This window comes from Capsicum annuum, chromosome 10 (assembly GCF_002878395.1).
Source record: "Capsicum annuum cultivar UCD-10X-F1 chromosome 10, UCD10Xv1.1, whole genome shotgun sequence".
Lineage (NCBI taxonomy): Eukaryota > Viridiplantae > Streptophyta > Magnoliopsida > Solanales > Solanaceae > Capsicum > Capsicum annuum.
In genome coordinates this window covers 118,669,920-118,688,122 of record NC_061120.1, presented here as the reverse complement: position 1 = coordinate 118,688,122, position 18,203 = coordinate 118,669,920, and positions in this window count along the sequence as shown.

Below are 18,203 nucleotides of genomic sequence, written 5' to 3'. Positions count from 1 at the left end.
CAACTTATTTGTTATTCTTTGTTTAGATATTTCATGAATAAGATTTTGATGTCATTGATGCCTTGTTTTGACTAGTTACATTTTATTTTGGATTTATTTATCTTTAATTTATTTGGTTAACTTCCATTGTTTATTTTCATTATGCTCTAGAAGTAAGTCTAAGGGGGTGGTTTTGGTCCCATGGTGGGCTTGAGATGCTCATCATAATCATGCCAGAGTTTGGGTTGTGATACAATCCTTTAGATCCTATGTTGTTTTGTTTTGGGGTAATCACGACCACATATTTCTACTTAATATAATGTACATTTATATCATCATGGTAATGTCTAGTGCAAAAATTTAGGTTAAGATTCTCTCCAGATAAATAGTTATAAAATTTAGGCTAGGCTAGTCTTGAATGAAATTCAAGTATAGCACGACGTAGGATAATTCGGGAATGTATTAGTTAATGGTTAACTAATTTGAGGTTATCTTGTGATAGCTAAGATGATAAGGAATCCATAGAAACTTTTAAAAAGGAATTTGGTTTAGTAGAACTCCAAATATTGTATTTGACATAAAAAGGATAGTTTAGGATATCAATATCCGAGAGTGTGTTGTGAAATTAGTAAATTTAAGGGGTATATGAACTTTCTACCTCCACCTATGATACTAAAGTTTGAGAAAGACCGCTAATACTAGCTCGCTAGAGCGTTAGTGAGTGTTGGTCAATCCCGCCATTACTGGTGAATCGTGTTATAACAATGCCACTATAGCAATTACCCTCTATATTGGGATAACCACTAATTATTGAAGAAAACAAAAAAATATATTTTTTCATTCCAAATATGTTCAATGGCTGGAGAAGGCAATTTAGAGCAATTCATTTTTCTTTATGGTATGTAATTCTATCCTTCTAACTAGTTTTTTTAAGAATAACCTTAAAATTACAATTTTTTGGGTATGGATAAGGATTAACGTGATGGAAGTGGAATTACTAAAGGCAATTTGGTGGTTTTGGGTTGAACTCTTAGTTATTAAAAATAGATGAAATAAGGGTTCATGCTTAGAATCATACATATAAACATTAGATTAGTAAAATTAAGGTTAAATGATTGTAGAAAACTCTAGAATGAGAGAATAAACATGACTTTGAACTTGGGGTTACGGGATTAGGGTATAATCTTTATTAGAAGGTAATCATTTGAAATAAGTGTTGTATTGTTCTTTTTAGATTGAAATCATTCTGACATTGCGATAAAGTGCAAGGCTCAGGTTTTTTAGAGCAAGAGCAAGCTTAGATCGAGGTAGGTGATGGTAAATAGAGTTGAAAACTAAATTTAGTTTAATTTTTCATGCAAACAATATCTTTGTGCACTTTTTACAATGTATATTTTAAAAGGTTTAATTGTGTAATGATATCCTAAGTGTCTGATGACATTTAATGAGGTTGTATCAAAGGCTTGTTTGTTGTACATGTATGATTGCCTTCTTCTCATTTGTAATGTATTTGTTTTGATATCAATTATTATTGTTAGATGAACCACTAAAGGTCATCATTACAAAATTTGTGTTACTCAAGGATTATAAGGGTAGGGTTGTTGTAATATAGGTGGCATCACATTATCTCAGGATAAGGGTGAGTACATGGACGTAGCTTGCCCCTATAGGTCCTAGCTTGTGGGAAACCATAAGACCCTTGGCATGTGTGTAGATGATACTGGTGGTTTGCGTTTCCTTGAGTGGAAAAATTTTGTTGTTATTGATATATATTGGGTCCTTTGAGTGAACAGTAGATATTATTTTTATTATATTGGATCCTTATGTGGTTTGGGCTATTGGTATATTAGAAAGGTATAATTTCTAATGATGTTTATTTAATTAGTAATTGAGGCAGGGTGAAACTTATTATTGTGTCATTGTTTATTGCCTTATCATTGTCATTAGACATGGTCTTGACTTCGTATATTACCTATATTGACTTATACTTTTCTGTATTCATTTTGTGATGGGGAAAAGGCTAAGTGGAAATATAATGATGTAATGGTAATTGTTAAGTTTCATGGTTGTACTTGTTTATAAGGTTATTATTTTCTGTTCACATTTATCTTTATGGGGTGGCTAATGACTCTACTAGTAGATATTTATTTTGTAATTACTACATGTACTCTATTTTTCATTAAGTGTAGAACATCTTTCAGAGACTACATTAGCTTTAGACCATGACACGCATCGACTCAAGGATTATTTACATCTTTTTAGAAACCATAAGTCATCTCTCTTTAGTTCTTGTCCATTTATTTGAGGCATGGATATTTTGCTTATAACTTTTGGGCTTAACCTATTGTCAACATTTGTTAGTTGTTTTTGGTACAAAGACTTTTAGTTCTTAGGGGATATTTTAAACATTTGTTTATTTCCATGTTGTTATTATTGTTAGAATATTTAAATAATATTAATTAATTTAATAGAATTACATATTTTTTATAATCTCTATTAAGTCCAATGATTAAGTATAAGGGTTAAATTTTTCTAACACCATAGAGATGGTATGGGTGCCACTTACATCGGGTTTAGGTCATGACCAAGTTAGTATCAGAGTGCAAGGCTAATTGATCTAATGGTACCTAAATTCGGTCTGGTAAAGTCTTACGAAATGGTACAAGGATGTTTGTACTTTTATTTGAGAGGCTATAGGACATAAGGAAATTATCATTTCTTTATTCTCTTACTTTGTATCTTGATTCTAAATGATATTTTAGTATCTGGCCTCTTTACTCATTGTCTATAGATAGTGAGAATGAAAGCCATTATATCTAGCATAGCATCTCCCGTACCAGTAGTTCAAACTATGAAAACGGTTGTTTAAGGTAGAATAAGGGGTAGGGAAGGAGGGAGAAGTGGAGAAACACCTGCCAGTGTTGGATGTTGTGATGCAGCTAATCTGGCATAATAGAGATTTGAGACACCTCTCACACCCTAGGATCAACATGATGAGATTATGAATAAGGAAGTTTCGGAGCATGGGGAGGAAGTACCAGTTATACTAGGTGCATCTCCTCCACTAATGTTGTTTGAGATGATTTAGCATGTTCTTGTATTTTGATATTGTAAGCAGGTATTGGATCCACGCCTTCTATGACTGCTTATCAATTTACCATTGTTCAACCTATTAATACTTTTACTCCAAAAATTGAAGAGGCCTTAGGGAGAAAGGTCTTTAAGCGCCTGATGTTGGTCCTGATGACTGAGACAGAACATGATATTTTATCTTAATATTTGATAATAAAACCTCCTACCTATTTTGATTCTATGATAGAGGATCTATTTATGTTCATAGTTGATGGTTATGAGAGGATAAATAAAATGGCTATTGTGGGGTAGCATATTGTTGATTTTGTATCCTTCCAACTAATGGGTGATGCAAAGTAGTTGTTGAGTGCTGACGTGGAATGTCGGTCTCCTGCTTTACCTCAATTGACATGGACACAGTTCCATAATTAATTTTTGGAGAAGTATGTACCCTATACCTTTTATAATCATATGAAAAATAAGTTTTTTGCCCTTAAATAAGGCAGTATGTCTGTTGCAGCCTATGAGGCTAAGTCCTATGCACAATATCATTCTACTACACAGTTGCTTGGTATAAAAAATTTGGCTTTAGTAAAAGTATTTGAACACCGAATTATTAGTTTTTTCTATACAGATGTTTTCTGCTGGAAAGAGCTTTAATAACGATACTAATTATGTGAAAAAATGTAGTATGATTAAAATAGGTTAGCCAGGACAAGGTTATAACAAAGAATCTCAGAATGAGGGTAACTTTAGAGGTTCTTATTCTAAGGATTGTGGTCATAAATATTATTCGGATCATCCTATTCAGTTAGAATTGCTAGCATCTACAATGGGTCCAATGAGGGACCACACAATAATCCTCATTAGTGAAAAGCCAAGTGTCTTTATTTTCTTCTACTAAATGGCCTTCCCTCAACCAAGCTTACTATACTTGTGGTGTTGTGGGGGTACTTTAAGAGAGATTGCAGTGGACAAACTTATTTTTTGGGTCAACAACATACTAGAGCTATGGTTCCAGATAGTAGAGGTATAATTGGTAATTGTAGAGGTCACCCATAGGGTAGGTGCGGTAATCATCAAGGTGGAAATAGTCTAAATCAAGGTAGTGGAAATGAAGGGAAAGGTGGTGCATATCATGCTAGAGAGGTTGCCAATATTTATGATAAATCTCATTGTTATGCCTTCTTAAGAAAATCTAAGATAAGGGGTTTAGATTCTATTATTAGAAGTAATTCTTATCTGTGATTCGATGGGTATGGTTTTTTTTATCTATGTTCAACTTATTTTTATGTATTTATAAAATTTTCCTTGCATATTGTAATACCCCACATTTTGGACTAGAAAGAAAATTCGTCATTCCTATGCGTGGATGTTTCAAAAGTCTCAAATCCTATCTAAATTTAGTGTGTTAATCAATTATGTAGTGTGGGAATCTATTTGAGCATGAATTTAGATCATCGAAGTCCCCTAACTCAAGTACAAGTTGAAAGCTTTCCTATCGTTCAAGTTTTAGTGAGCGTCAAAACTTAGGTCAACTTCAATCGACCATAACTTATTGTATATGATGAACTGGGTGTTGTACTATATATCAAGTGAAATCACTTTGAATTATCTTTCCAACGATACCAATTTTTCCTAATTATGATAACAGAGCAAAGAGTTATCCCCATTTTATTCCATCATTCAAGATGGAAAATGGTGACGACGTTTCTAATGGGCTATCATGTTTTGACAACCTTTTTAATGAGGTCGTCACATTTTGATGATATTTCTAATGATGTCATCAGCCCTGGGCAGAAAACAAAGAATTTGAACCCCTTTTATGATGGCCAATCGTGACGGCCTATGACGGACCTGACGGCCTGTCACGGAAGGCGTCAAGTACATTTTTCCAGCAATAAAAGGGCATTTTTGCAAGGGTATTTTGTTCATTTCCTTTCACCTTCCACGACTTATAACCCTAAAGAGGTGTAACTTTTCCCATTTTTCTTCAGTTAAGAATCTCAAAAAGCCTCTCTTATACTCTCAACCATAAGATTAGGGTTTCCAACAAACTCATCTCTCAAAAGTAAGATTCAAGCCTTTTTCCAAGATAATCAAGAATTAAGTTTCCCAATCCAAAAACACTCCAGTAAATCCTTGAGGTTTCCTTTCTAAGGTATGCCTGTGTTCATTCATAGACTCCTTTCGTCCATGAAGTTCAAGAACCCTTTTTTTTTTCTAAAACTATATATTATGGTTTTCATGATATGAATGGATTGTTGATCATGTTTATGTGTTGAATGATGCCAAGACAGAATCTTTATGTGATATTATGAATCTACGACATTATATGAGTTGAAAACATGTAAGTTTGATTATTTATGATGAGTAATTGTATGATTTACACCTATGCCCAAGTTGTGCATGTAAAGTGTTTGATAAAATACCTAAAAGACTAGAAAACATAGATTATAGCTAAATTGTGACTAAGTGAAGGATTCATGATAGGCCCCTATGATTCAATGTCATCCAAGTTGATAATGTGTCTTATGAGCGCTGTTGGATTACTCATGAACTAGTCCTATGGAATTATGTTATGCTTACTTGCAAAAACCAACTCATGTACAAGATGTAGAATACCCATGTACTTCATGAAATTCCCCAAGTTATGATATTATGGATTGTGGTTGTAATATGTAGTGAGCATGATATTGAAAGTTATGCAACTATATACATGTTGTATGAAATTCCCTTCTATGAAATAGATTGTTAAGAACCATGCTCACTATGAAATCACTTATTTATGATATTGTGGATTAAGGACTCTACTCTTTTGATCAAGTCAGTCATGTGTATCAATTTCCTTACATTGATTCCTGGGGGTACTTGTACACAAAAAATTTATTCCAGAGTCATGCCATGCTTTCATGATACTCTCAGTCAAGTCATGATCTATTGAAATCAGTCAGTCATGTGACTCGGGAAAACTCAGTAATCTTAGTAGTTCAGTATTCTCGGTAATCTCAGTGCTTAGTAACCTAAGTAATCACAGTAAATCTTAATAACTTCAGTACTCTTAATCAGTCCTTAGAACTCATTATATTCCATCCGTCATCAGAATCTAGTAAAATCAGTTTTAGCTTCGCTAAATAATACCACTATTTTTAGTTCTGTTAATCAGTATCAGTTCAAAGAGATCTACTTCTCCCAGTGTTGCAAAGCATGTTCCATGAGTACAGAAACGTCATGCCATGCTTTACAGTATACTAAGCTCACATGACCTATGCCCTACTCCCAGTGATTAGATTTACTCAAATTATGTCACGTATACCCTCAATTTAGATCCCTCAGTGAAATCTGTGATATTGATGTTCTATCCCTTAAGCCTGATTTATAGCATCAATTCAATAATCGATGTTAATTAAAAAACTTAGATAGTCCTACAGGACCATGGCTTTTAGTTATTAGTTATAGTATCAGTCTAAATCTCAGTTATCAAAAAACAACATTCAGTCTCATTTATAGTCTTAGTTATGGTTACCTTCTCATTTACCATCTTAGCTAAAATATCAGTCCCTGTCTGAGTCCAGTAGTCTGATCAAAAGCTCAGTAAGTTTGAGCATTACCCGACCAGGGCATATAGTCATTAGTTACTCATTTATTAGTATTTTAGTACCTCTGTTTGTAAAATATTTCCAAATCATATTATATGCTTGGTCTAGATTTTCTTACGATAATATAGTTTTCAGTCATTCATGCTCAGTTATCTCATATTACCCAGTCAATCATTACCTTTTATGCAAAATGCTTTATAGTTTCAGTCTAGTTATTCAGACTAAGTACATTTTAGTCTTACATTCTCAATATTCAGCTATTAGCCATGCAATTAATCAGATAAGTTAGTATGTTTATCTATTCATGCTCAACACCCATGTGAATATTTTCTGTAGTCTCAAGTGATATGTTGTACTAAGGAAGATAGTATAGTTGAAGGAGTATTTGAGAGATATGTCTAAACTTTAAAATTTTAGATGCAGTGCTTAAGGCATAGTCACTCTATCTTAGATGATGTTTCATAGACATTGCCTCCTAATACAAGCATCTGATAATTATGGTGATCCCCTATTTAGAAGTCTTTCTTAGAATAGGCTAGGATTTTTTTTCTCCCTATAGTCACTAGATCTCTACAAAAAAGTATCAAAGAAAGACTCCAGTTAAGAATATTTTTTTAGCATGAGTTAGTTCGTAAAGCTAGTGATTCAGTTTAGTAGTCAAACTAACAAGTTCATATGGTGTGGCTTCCTAATTTTTATACCATCTAATCACACTATCTAAAGTCTCATGAAGGTAACCATTTAAAGATGGATCAACCAGGTAGTTGCGTGTACAACTCGGTTCATGTTTCATGTCTCAATCTCAGATCCCAGATATACAGTCACGAATAAGTTCATAGGTTCCTTGTGTATCGCCCTAGTTTTCCTCAACATCTCACTAAATTCAGTATTCTTCAAGGGACATAGCGCCCCAAGGTGGAGATACACCATAATCCCCAGAACTTTCATGACATAAACATGCCACTATATCTTTACGTAAAAAACATATTTTGGAGTAGTGGGTACCCATAGGTTGACCTTCTAGATCCAATCTCAGTAGTAGGCCATGTACTAAAAGGATCATCTCAGTTCACGATACTCAGTCCATGTCACACGTTATAGACTCAGTCATGTTCTCATATTCCCATTCATATGTGTTTAAAAAGGACCTCGAGTTTGAGGATTGGAGACTTTACGTACCTGAAATTTTTTCCCATGAAGGGAGTGAAGAGAGTTGGCAAGAAAGGAAAACTTATTCCCCAGTATATTGGCCCTTTCACAATTCTTGGTCACTTTAGCAAAGTAGCTTATGAGCTCAAAATTTCCTTCAGATCTAGCTTTAGTTCATCCAATCTTTTATGTACCCTACTTAAATAAGCGCATAAGTGACCCAGCAGTTGTAGTCACTATTGAGGGCGTAGATATTCAGACCAATCTCTCATATGAGAAAAAATCCAGTTGAAATTCTTGACTATCAGATTTGCAGATTGAATAATAAAGAAGTCCCTCTAGTCAAAGTTCTTTGGCGGAATCAGTCCATTGAGGGAGCTACTTTGGAATTAGAAGTAGATATGCGGACCAAGTATCCTCACCTCTTCACCGCAAACTCAGACACAACATAAGTTAATAGCTTTCCCAAAGATTATTTACTTTCATGTTTAGATTTTAGTTACAAACTTGGTATACATTTTATGCTCAGTTTTCCATTTAAAACATGGTATCAAATACAATTGAATATTTAGTCATAAATTTATATGTCAGTTTAGTTATGTACTCGCAGATCAAATATGCGCGATTAGCTTATCAATACTCTCAGTCATACATTCATCTATCAGCTCAGTCATAAAATGATGCATTAGATATGCCTGCTCAGTAATGTCAATTATGTACTTATGTTTCAGTTGTCATATTCAGTATGTACTTCAGTTTATCATTTCTCCCATCTCAGTCAGTCTCATTCAAAGATAAATGTTCACAAGGGGGGAAATATTATAAGACCGTGCAAAAAATTTCTAAACTTAATTCAGTCCTTTAGACTTGTCAAGGGGCTCAGACTTTGAAAATTCTAACTAAGTTTCCAGACTTACTTTAATTTTAGCCTTCAAAAGTTGGCAATCTCATTTCTCAACGTTAATATCCTTTAGTGGTCCGTATTTGTGTTAATTTATGACCAGGGAGGTCAATAGGTGTTCCTGGACAAGTTTTAAATTTTTAGGACCTCATTTAGACAATGTTTGGCGTCCCCAAATAGTGTACCAAAGCGATCTTGGCACGCCGCATCACCTATCACGCTTGTTAACATTGTTACAGGTTGCTAGAGTCAAAACTACTAAAGCTTGGACTTATCATGGAGCGATGCATCTGGTATTGCATCAAAGCCATCGACACATCACGTCGCCAATTGCATTGATGCTTAATTTTTAGTCATTAAATGTCCGCATCTTTAAAGGTAAAATAGACAATTTTCCACCCCTATATAAGCCTATAATAGGAGATTCAACTTGGTTTTCACTAAAATTTAGTTGTTTCTCCCAAAATATCTCAAGAACAAGTCTAGGTTATTCAATCGAAGGTTCTAATCTAGGAGATTCCACCGTTAATCTTTAATAATTTTCCATCGAAGGTATGTCAAGTGTTCATTCATGTATTCCTTTCATCCATGAAGCTCAAGAATCCAGTTTTAAATAATAAATTGTGATTTTTATGTTGTGGATTTATTTATGACCATTGTTATATTGTTGTACGATTACCAAGTTGGTATCTTTAATATGTTTTCATGAAATTATGTTAATCTATGGATTGAAATTGATGAAATTAAGTTCAATGAAGGAAATTTGAAGTATTAATTTGACATTCATGCCTAAGCCCTAAGTCATGCATCCTAGGTCTTTGTAAAATGCCTAAGAGAATGGAAATTATTTATATAGCTCAATTGTGACCTAAATGGTAAATGCATGCTTACCCTCATGTTCAAAATGTCTCCCATATTATTTTTATGCATCATATTTGCTAGATGGAATGTTCATGGGATTAGAGTTTATGAAATCATTATATGTTTATATGCTTTCCTATACATGTACAAGGTTATGATAACCAACAGCTTCTTGAAATCCCCAACTTATTGTATTATAATTGTTGATAGTTTTCCTGTGTTCAAGAAGTGTCGTGTCTTGTCAATTTTATGCTGTCGAGACCTGGGGGCATTTAATACCCCATAGTTTAGCTGTGTGCCTAGAGCCAGTATTAGGTTTTCAAGATACTCTCAGTCAAGCCATGCTCAGAAGAATTCAGTAAGTCTCATGACTAAGGAAACTTCAGTAAACTTAGTTATCCCAGTAATCCAAAAAATCTTTATTATTCATTAATCTCAGTAGTATTCTATTTGTCAATGGAACTAAATGAACTCAGTCCATTTTAGTTCAGTTAATCATGTTCAGTGTTTATTCAGATGGGAGTAGGATTTAGCTTCTAGTGAACCCAAGGATGGGAACACAGACTGCCAGCAGATGTTGTGATACTTAGAAGTAATCATTGTGTTCCAGAACTATGTAGCCAGCATAGGGTGAAACATCAACACTGACAGTTGAGGGTTGATGAGGTTTGTTAGCTCTATCAGATGAAGGTCCCACTATTCTCTTATGGGCACACTACTAGATGAGGGTCACTCATAGCTTGTCTTTACCGGTGTCTCTGTATTAATACTCTTCCAATTTGGGTTATAGATTAGACCCCAACTCTATATAAAATAGGGGTATGTCAGTTAGATAACTACTTCCCACAGTCTCAGTCTCAGTCTTAGTAAAGGAACTCAAATAGTTCTTCAAATGCAAAACGGTCAGATACAGTCACTTAGTTTAATACTGAACTCAGCTAGTACTATCGGGATCAGGACTGTCAAACACAGTTACTCAGTTAATAGTATATCAGTTATACAAAACTCATGTTATTAGTATTTAGAATCAGTAGTCAGTATTATCACAATCTTATTTGCAATAACATATTCATGTATATATTCTCACATTCATGTTATTCAGTCAGTTAGTATTGTTCATGCTTATAAACCCCATGGATTCACCGTATCATAATTTGCATACCAGTACATTCAAACATACTGATGCATACTTTTCTTCTACTCTATGGTGTTTTATACCATAGTTTTGGATGCTTAAGTTCTCGATCGCACTTAGCTTCTAATTCATCCAGCAACAGTATATTTGTAGTAAGTCCTTATCACTAAGGATATCCTAATTATTTTATTACATCATTAGTTTAGCTTTAGTAGATGAAGTTAGTTGGGGACATGTCCCATCAACAATAGAGTTTTCAGATATTTTAGAGGCTTTCAGACTAGCTTCGTCAAACAATTACTTTAGTTTTGGTATTGATATACCATATTTCCAGATATTATGTTTTATTAGATATTTAAACCTTATGGCAATTTCAGCCCGTCTTCTGCATTATACAGAATACTATACTATGCTCAGATATAGATATCTATCATGGGTTAGCTTATGGTCCTTTGAGATTTCTAGCACTGTATTGCATTCTGGGTATCAGATTCGGGGTGTTATAGTGATGGGTCACTAAGTTTAGTCATATGATTTATTATCTATGTTTTATGACACTACAACCTTTAGTTTTACTCAATTTCATGGTGAGTCATTTACACTTAGTATGCCTCATTTGAAAGTGTATACATATGTTCAATTTTATTTTTATTTATGCATTAACCCTCCACATACTTAGTACATTCAAGAAGTACTGACACACATATATGTCTATGTGCTATATTGTCTTATAATATAGGTTCTGGTGCTTTTTTCTCGGAGTGTAATTGACTATCGTAATCATCACCTTTATCCCAACTTTTGGTGAGTCCTCATAGTCTGAGGACCCATCTTACCAGACTCTTATTCATTGATGAAAGTGTTTTAGTTATTTAAATTCTATTTATGTTAAGGTTAGCTAGGGTCTGTCCCCGTGGCTCTCTAATTAGCAGTAGAGGCTTGTTTGACTATGTATATTCTAGGTTTAAGGAGTTTTTCCAAAGATTAAATATTTACATTCAGACATAAATTGCTCACCTTTAGTTTCTATATATGCTAGTACACTTTTCATGTGAATTCTTAGTTGATTAGATGTCATGGGTTAGCTCGAGAATATTTGTAGTCCGAAGCATAAAGTGATATCTAGGGGGTGCTCCCAAGGCGTTAGGGATTAATGTGTCCCAGTGCTTTCCCTTCCAGTGATATAGTTTTGTTAGTTGAGAAAATAAATGTTGTCATAAGAATGTGTATTGATTATAAGGAGTTAAATAAGTTTAACATTATGAGTAAGTACTCTTTTCCTCAAATCGATGATCTTTTTGACTTGTTGTAGAGTACTTCAGTTTTCTCCAAGATATATTTGAGGTGTGGCTATCACTAATTAAAAATTCAACCAAAGTATATACCCAAGATATCTTTTAGGACTCAATGTGGGTATTATTAGTTCTTACTGATGTCCTTTGGGTTAAAAGTATTTCTAAAGCATTCATAAGTTTGATGAATTGTATTTTCAAGTTTTTATTAGATTTATTTGTGATTGTTTTCATTAATGACATATTATTTTACTCCAAAAGTAAGGAGGAACATGTAAGTCACATTCGAGTTGTTCTGGGAACTTTGTTGCTGAAGCAGTTTTACACAAGCAGTCAAGAGTTGGGTTTTACCTACCTCTATGACTGAGGTTTGAAATTGTGTAGGTCTTGTTAGTTACTATTGCTTGTTTGTCAAGAACATTGCCTCTATTACTACAATATTGATAGTACCGATGCAGAAGGATGTGCTATTTATTTGGTCTAACAAGTATGAGGAGATGTTTAAAAAACTCAAGTCTCTTTTTAGCACAACTCTTTTTCTTATATTGCCAATTGAAGATAAAGATTTATTATGTTTTTGGAGGATTTATGCTCTAGTTAGGGTGCTATGTTGATGCATAATAGGAATGTGATTGCTTATGATTCAATGAAATTAAAGTCTCAAGAGAAGAATTCTTTGACCTATAATTTGTAGTTAACACAAGTGGTTTTCACATATAAGATATGGAAATGCTACCTCTATGGTGTCTAGTGTAAGTATTTAAATATCATCATAATTTAAAGCAAGTTTTAATCCAGAAGAATCTAGATTGGAGGTAGAGGCGACAGATGGAAATGCTAAAAGAGTATTATTTGACCATGTAATATCATCTAGGCAAGGCCTACAGGGAGGTAAACATATTAGGCTGGTAATTTCTATGTATGGGTATTTTTTCTTGTGTCATATTATAAAGGTGGCCTTTGGCTAGAGAGATTCAAAATCTAGCAATGCAGTTTATGCTATTTAGTATGTCTTAAAGGGGTGGAGTGTTGGCTAGTATGGCAATAAGGTCAAAATTCCTTCATAAAATCAAGGCTAAAAAATTTGACAATGAAAATTTGAACAAAATTTGAAAAAAATAGTGAGTGGTGAAGCTCAATATTATACACTTCATTCATATGGAGTATTGAGGATAAAAGGATACATGTGTATGCCTAGTCCTGGATGATATCCAAGTACAATATGGTCTAGGAAAATCTGGGAATCGATTAGCTAATGGTTATGTTATTTGAGGTTATTTTTGTGGTAGTTAAGATGATAAGGGATCCATAGAAACTTTTGGAAATTAATTCAGGTTAGTGTAACGTTGAATATCTTATTTGACATAACAGGGATAATTTAGTATGTCAAATATATAGGAGTGTGTAGTAAAATATGACATTTTAGGGGTAGACAAACTTTCTGCCTCATCTAGGCTGCTATAGCCAGAGGAAAACAACTACCATTGGCCCTCTATAATAAGAATATTCCCACTATTGTGGGATTATGGTCAGTTAATCCTACCAAAGCAGGTAAATTCTACTATAGCAATGCTGCTATAGCGGGATTGGTACTACAATAGTAGGGATAAGTGTCGATTAATTTAGAAAATATTCCAAAATATATTTTAAATTCCAAATACGTTCAAGGTATAGAAAAGGCAATTTATGGCGATATTCTTTGATTTTCCATCAATTTTCTTTCTTAAGGTAGTAATTCTATCCTTTAGACTAGTTTTTTAAAATAACTAACCTTAAAATCACTAGTTTAGGGTATCGGAAAGGATTGAACTTGGTGGACTTTCTAGTTTAGTTTTTTGGTTTAGGTTTAAACTAGTGGTTTTTTTATTAAAAATAGCTAAACTAATATAGGATGCTTAGAATTCAACACTATACACATGAATTTAGTATAATTAAGGTGACTGATGGTATAAAACCCTTGAATAATGAAATAATCTTGAATTTGGCCTTGGTGTTTTGGCATTAGGGTATAAACCTTAATTTTACTAGGCTATTTATTGTCATTTTTGGACTGAAACCATGATGAGGTTGCGAGAAAGGGAAAGGTTGAGGTTCGTTAGAGCAAGAGCAAGATTGGATTAAGGTAGGTGATTGTTAAATATAGTTGAGAAATTAATTTACTTAATTTGTACAAATTAACTATTTCTTTTTTCACTTGCTACAATGCATATTTTAAAAGGCATTGTTGGTGAATGCTATCCTAAGTGTCTTATCACATCCAATGAGGTTGTATTAAAGGCTTGGTGGTTGTACAAATGTGATTATCTTATTCTCATTTGTGATTGGTCTTGTTGTGATATTAGTTATTATTGTGAGGTGAACTATTAAAGGCATATCAAAGAATTGGTGAAACTCATGGAGTATAAGGTTGGGGATTTTTCAAGGGTGGAATCACATTGGTTTGGGACAAGGTGAAGACACTAGATGTTTGGGATATTTTGTACATTCATTAAGATTGTCCCCTACACGTTATGGCTAGTGGGAAACCATTAGACCCCATATGTATTTATGGTATTGGTGAGTTTCATGGTTCCTTGAGTGAATTTGATTTTGTTGTTATTGATATATATCGGTTTTCTTGAGTGAATAAGATAATATTATTATTGTCATCTTGAGATCTTTTGTGGTCTAGGCTATTGTATAATTGAAAGGTATAATTTAATTAATATGTAATTACTTAGTAATTGAGACTATGTGAAACTTATAGTTTTAAGTAATGATTTAGGACTTGGTGTATTGTATTTAGTCATGGTATTGACTTATTATATTGCCTATACTAACTTATAATTATTTGTTTTCATTTATTTTTGCTTAGAAGGATAAGTTGAAATATAATAATCTAAAGGTAATTATTAAGTATTCGTGATTGCACTTGTTTACAAGGTTATAGTAATTTGTTCACATTTATTATCTTTATTATCTTAGGCTAGCCAATGATCCTACTAGTACATTGTGGTTTTGTACTGAAACTACTTCTAGTTTTTTTTGTTGAGTGTATAGCATTTTCAAACAACTAAATTGAAACCTCAACCTTAGACCAGGACGTGCATCGAATCCATGTTGTGCTACATTTATGAGGCATCCATAAGTCACCCTTTTTAGTTTTTGTCCACTTATTTCACACATGGATACTTTTCTTATTATTTTAGGGTTAAACCCAGTGTTGACATTTGGATACTTTTCTTATCATTTCAGTGTTAAACCAATTATTGATATTTGTCAGTTGTTTTTGCTATAATGACTTTCAGTTCTTGCGGTATTGAGCCATTTGTATACTTTTGTAATGTTATGGTTGTTAGAATATTTGATGAAGTCTATTTAGTTAATGGAATTAATAGTTTTTTATTAATTGTATTAAGTCCAATGATTGGGTATTCGGTTTAACAAGTTCACCCACTAGTGGGATAGTGTAGAGGCTACTCACGACAGGTTTGGGTCTGAAACTTACTTTACTAATTATAATGTAGTTTTTGTGAGATCTTTATTTGGGCTATGCATGTATAACAATCCCTATAGATGATTTATTTTGGTAGTGTATCATTCATGAGTTGATTCATCCTTGTAGTGTAGTGCTTGAGTAAATCCGTTTATCTTTGACATAGTGGCTTTGATGTGATCCTAAAGGCGGATAGGTTGTTTTCCTTTCATTTCTCTCATATTGTAGACTATTTTTATTTGTTATTATATTAACTATTGTTGATTCTTAGTTTATAGATTGCTCAACTTGAGTTAGATAGTTAGTATCTCTTTTTATACTATTTTTGTCTGCTTAGCTTAGACAACTACTTTGGCTGATTGACACCCTTCAGTTAATGAGGTGGGAGGACAGTCAATAAGAAGATTGTATTAAAGAGATGTCTAGCCTTCTGTGGTTATGTTTGAAGTACTAGTATTGACATTTTGTCATTCTAATAAGTTTATAAGGTTGGATAGTTACCGATATTATTCTCTTAGTTTTGTCAATTTGTCACCCAATAATTGTCTTAATTTTTGGGTTGATGTTGAGTCATGTATTTTGTTCACTCTACTTTTTCATACCATATAGTTTCAATTAAGTTAGGAGATGTTAAAAATGGGTAGTTTTAGGATCTTCTCGGCGATAAGGTCATTTGTCCTAGTATGTTTCTATGGAATGCTCTTATCTTATTTTAGAAGAGGAAGGGATGGTTTGATATGCTTGTTTTTTACCAATCGGCAATCGAAAAAATTGATTATTAATTGTTGGTATCCAGTATTGTGTATTATTAATTTGTTTGACCCACTTCAAGGTACAATATAGTTTTCTGAGTCCTCTTGAAATCTAGCTTCCATTAGTAACGATATGAGATTTGGAAATGTCTAACACTTTCACTAGGACTATTTTTAGTCATGTTAAGGCTTGGTTAATTCTTTGGTAATTCCTATTTACCATAACTAGTTTGTTTTGATAGAGCACATGACAAAATTTTTTTTGGTTTATTCATTATAGTGTTCATTGACAACATCACAACTTTAGCCTTCATAGAATTAATGGTTATCTACTAAGTTATTGAGTGTGAGGTTCGCTTTGGATCTTATGATTAACATACAAGATATATTATGGGGATTTGATTCCATTTGGGGCATTGTTGGGAAGTTGAATAGTGATTAGATGTGTTGGCTTACACTTATACTAGAGGAATGGTTTGTTGGCAGATGACATCAGTTTCAACCACCTTCAATTTTGATTCTTAGCTTGCACCTAGTTTCTTAAAGTCTTTTTAGCAGGAGGTAGGTATTCAAGCTAAGCATAGATAACTTTCAACCCATGATCATCCTTTCTAGTGGTCTATTCAGGTCTGGTAAGTTGTGATTTAAACATATGGTTTTGGTCTTGAGGGTTATTACAACCCGTTCTTATACTTGGTATAATTTGCATCTAACAAATATTACCATTTTAAAGACTGATAGTTTATTTTTCTAGCTTTTCAAATGGGGTTATTTTAAATATTTTCCTCCTATTACAATAATAAACCACAACCCATAAACATACTTAGGTCCCTATTTTCATTGATAACACAATCCAAATAATCTTTTTTATCTCTCAAGTCTCTCAAACCTCCATATTTGGGATTTCCAAGAAGTGGGTCAAGTTGAGCTTCCAGGGTTGAATTTTTCCCATAAGCTTGGGTATATCAAGAATGTTACTCTTTCCAAATTATTAAATTGCTAAAATCATATATTTTAAAGTATTATTCAAATTGTTTTGCTATTGGTTTTGAACATGGGTTGAGGGTTTTGAATGATTTTTGTTTATGTTATGTTTCATGTTTTTATATTTAATTGGTTATGTTTAAATGGTGGTTTTGAAACCAATTTGAATCATGGGTATGGTGAATAAACTAGGGGATTGTGAATTCTCCAAATTTGCAAATAATGATAGTTGAATTGATAATGACCTTAACCCCTATTGTGAACTTTTTTTTGAATATGAAAAGTATGCACATTGAATTACTCTTGAACTGTTGCATAATGTGAAGAGTTAAAGACGCATAAGTATTTTGAATTGAACTTAAGGGGTCGTGTAATTCCCCAACCCAATGTGTAATTAAACCAAGAAGTTTGTGAATTTCCCCAAGTGATGGTAATTGTTTTGGCATGTTAATGTTACATTGAAAGTATAGATGGTATGATGATACGAACAATGTATGCTTAGATATGTATCATGATTCAATGAATGAGAATGTGTGTTAAATATTTTAATTTGGCTTTAATGAAGGTTTTGTAGATAACTAATGAAGGTAGAGGTCCCGAGGTACCAATACCAAAAACAAAAGTTGCCGATATGGGGGTCTACATGACTGGGTGGTTTGGATCCCCCTTAATTATTATCAAATGATTGTGAGGTTTGAGTCTCCAACATTAACTTACATGAATATGTTCTATAGTTTCCTTGGTATGTCAGGAGGTTCGATCCCCCTATGTTGCATATGTACAACCTCTGGTTCGTGTAGCTACATGCACTGAGGCCCTTCTAGTTGGGGGAGATATGGGCCCATATATCCCCTGGGTGCCTTCTTACGCTATGACAATCGTGCTACACGACCAAATCTAAGATTTTAAAGGATCACGCTAAGCCATTTTTCCTTATCCCAACTTGTGATATGACATATATATGTCTTTGCATATGATTATCTGCATTGTATTATGGACTGGTT